Here is a 3,505-nt window from a genome sequence, read left to right as displayed (position 1 = left end):
TCAACACCAAAAAGTGCATTGTCATCCCATTTGGTAAAAACTCTGTACCCATGAACTACCATATAGGAGACAGCCCACTTAATGCCATAGGTGTGATAAGAGACCTCAGGACTCAAGTGGACAGTAGGCTCTCCTTTGATAATCACATCACCACAGTAGTCAGGAAATCCTTCTACGTGGCACACCTTATCACAAAAGGGTTCTCGTCTAGGAATAAAGAGGTCATTGTCCCCCTTTACTCGGCTTTCATTACACCCATTATTGAGTACAACGCCCCTTTTGGAATGTACCGCACAAGACATCTGCAACAGCTGGAAAGGCCACAAAAATACCTCACAAAGAGGATTACTGGACTCGAACAGATGCCCTACACTGACTGTTTCAAAAAAACTCCAGCATTACTCCATAGAGTATCTCCTACTCCGAGGTGATCTCTGCCTAACATACAAAGCTATGTCAAACACAGAGCTGATGGACATGCTACACCTAAAGAAATCCCAATCTCTCCAAGGTACAAGCTCTAGAGACTTAAACCTTGTTACCACAATTAACTGAACATGCTGGAGGGATAGAGTCCTGTCCCAGAGACATCCCATACTCTGGAACAAGCTACCTATCTATGTCAAGGAGAGTTCCTCACTAGCACTCTTCAAGAAAAATCATGATGAGTGGATGGGCAATAGGAAATTCACCCCGGGAATCACTTCTGTGGCCCTGCTCGACAGGGGCACGGGTAAATTGCCTCCTTGAGTGGCGAAAGCCAGGGAACCTTGTGGGCTAAGCTTACATGGGCCCTTGGGCCGATAGCCTAGTACCTACCTATGAAAAGTAAGGGTGTAGCTAGACATACTCAGTGTACTCAAATGAGTACATTTTTTTCTGAGCATCTTTTGGAAATGTCAACACTCAAAAAAGCACAGAATGTTTAGAACTGTGTAAATGAATATTTGCTGTATAGAGATACATAGAGAATTGTTGCGCATAAGAAGTACACCTCTAGAAGGAGATTTTTATGGATATAAATGGTAACAGCTGAAAATAACGTTTCGCTTCCTACATATCTGGGGTAGCGTTTTGAGGGTCGAAGACATTTTTAGTTAGGTTAGGTAGTGGGGGCAGCAAATTAGGTTCGAGTACAAAATGTAATTCTTTGGTTTGGTTACACCCTTACACATAATGCATCTTAATGCAAGTCCTGCATGTCTATCAATTTTCAAAATTAATTGTGGCAAAATGTATGACATCACCTGAATCTGATTTATAGGTCTTTTCTCCCGCATTCTTGAGGTAATATGATAAGGGTTATAATAGAACCCCACCCAGTAAACCACCTCGGTTGGCAATGGCATACAATTGACAACACCTAGAGAAAGTTGATTAAGCACGATGTTACGATTAACGCATTTATCAAAAAGGGGTCTCTCTCGCTTCACAGACGGCAGTTTCCTTCAACGCACGTGAACAGGTAAGTTTACAAAACATTAATCAAGACATTCCAAAATACGCGATTTTCTTATGACGTGTACGTTTATTTGTCTCTGCCAATTACCACAAAGCGCGTGCTCAATTTGTAGTTCCGCTGTGCAGTTTACCCGTACCAACTGATTGCATAGACGATTGCTCGTACTACCTACAGATAGCGCAGTCCCTGGAGTTTTCAGTGTAAATAAGACAGTATCATGGCTTAATAGTTGACGTAGCAGTCTGGCACAGTGAGGTGCGTGATAGGAATTGCGGTCACAGTCACAGAATGCACCAGCTAAGCAGCAAAGCAAATACGTTTACAACAGGCTAATGTCATCCAGTCCGTCCAGAATAAGATTTAAGACTTTTTTTTCTCAGAATACTAACGAGACTACCACTCCCATCAAGCTCTGCTTGAGGCACGTGGGCATGCCAGCCACTATCGAAACAGAGCCAGCTGGTGGCCGATGACAGCAATCAGAAGATGCAGCAGGTTGGTAAGGTATGAGCTATTTACTACTGCTTTTTTGTGTGATGAATGAAATTTGTCTATTCGCACATGCAATTTGCCTTGTTTTAAGTATGTCGAATTACTGTAGAGTAGCGTCCGTTATTGTATATAACATTTAATAGACTACACGGGATCTTCTGAAGCTGGCAACCAGTCAACCGCTATTGTCCGTGCATCTCTGTTCATGCTACCTCCGTGTCATGAAAGGTTGTCTAATGCGTCAAGAATGTCACGGACAATTTGGAGGGGGCGTGCCTTAATGTAATTAGGATGTATGGCATTTTTAAGTTTAGACTGTGCAGGTTACATTCGTTTGGTGCTGTTGATCAGTTCGATAGAAAGTATCCTCGTGGGCTGCATGCACAGTCTGTCTCCCACTGACTTAGCTGTATGTCTAGAAAGCCATGCTGCATGCCACATCTGTTTGGATGTAACATATTTGCGGTATTTGAAAGGGATTAAATCTTATTGCTTCAAAAACTGTACGTGATTAGTTCAATCTGCACATTATTCTTCGATATCAGTGGACTCGTGGAATATAAAATTTAAGACATGGACTTTTTATTTCCCTTTCCTGGTGGTGAAGTTTATCATTTTCTGATCGTTCGGTACCTACCAGTGTGCATTAATTCATGCGTAATTCGAGTGTTTCCAGTAGTAGGTAACCAACATACCTCGGATGGAATGACTTTATCTGTGACAGTTTTGGCGTAAGATGAATATTGCTTTTTTACTCCGCTTTCTGCAGTAGTTTCCTCTTATCAGATGAATTGAATGTGCTATACAAGTATTCTATTGCTTTATGAAGTTGTTGTTGTGTCTTTCGGCTTTTTCCCGGTTAGGGGTCGTCACAGCGGAACTCCGGTCCGCTATTGATTGGTAGTTGATTATGAAGTGTATGTGTTAAATTGTGCTCCTCTACATGCTTTTGAGTAGTTTCTAATATTCAGAAAAGTGCAAGATCTGCGTTGGACTGTGTGTATGTTTAATAACCGTTTTAGTTAATACATACAATAGATTATTATTTTATTGTATAACAATAACTGCGCATAACTAAGCGTGTGTATGTGTGTTCACATATTTAGTGCAAAATGCAAATTCTGAATGTTGTTAAATCAAAAGAGTATAGTCTGGACGGCATTACGTAAAACTACAAAACGTTATGAGCTGTATGTGCTTCCTGAAAAGTACTCTAGTCTTTGGGACATTTTGTGAGTTAACAGCAAGTTTGCGCAGTAAATTTGCCCTGTAAGCATCCACACATTTTATTACATAGATCGAACAACTGTTCTGCTTTTATCTTAACCACACTTCACACTTTATGGACGCACTCCTTCACCAGTAGAAATAAATGTTAAGAAAGTTGTCTTCATTGGAGTTTGTCATAAAGTTTTGCTGCTGCCTTCTCCATGCCCAGTCCATTCTTCCATTTGCCCCAGGAGTTGTCTTGCACTATATTACCGACTTTGTAGATTAGTGTACTCATTTTAATATTATTTGTTTAGCGGAGCTTATCTCCCCAGGCCTCTA

The 3,505-nt window shown here is 41.0% G+C and overlaps 1 protein-coding gene across 4 annotated transcripts in view; it reads left to right on the top strand.

Moving 5' to 3' along the window:
• Nucleotides 1-1,347: 1,347 nt before the first annotated feature.
• ASPHD2 (aspartate beta-hydroxylase domain containing 2) overlaps nt 1,348-3,505 on the top strand; it is a 532,280-nt gene continuing 530,122 nt past the window's right edge. Inside the window, exon 1 of one of the 4 annotated variants that reach the window (XM_044068479.1) lies at nt 1,348-1,465. The gene's annotated coding sequence lies outside the window, so the exon portion shown is untranslated. Of the gene's footprint in view, nt 1,466-1,581; nt 1,967-2,018; nt 2,686-3,505 lie in introns of those variants that run through there. The other 3 variants (XM_044068480.1, XM_044068475.1, XM_044068477.1) reach the window with 3 other exon arrangements.

The sequence above is a fragment of the Protopterus annectens genome, chromosome 4.part0 (genome assembly GCF_019279795.1).
Source record: "Protopterus annectens isolate FY-2018-M chromosome 4.part0, PAN1.0, whole genome shotgun sequence".
NCBI classification, from domain to species: domain Eukaryota; kingdom Metazoa; phylum Chordata; order Ceratodontiformes; family Protopteridae; genus Protopterus; species Protopterus annectens.
This window is presented reverse-complemented; position numbering and strand designations above follow the sequence as displayed.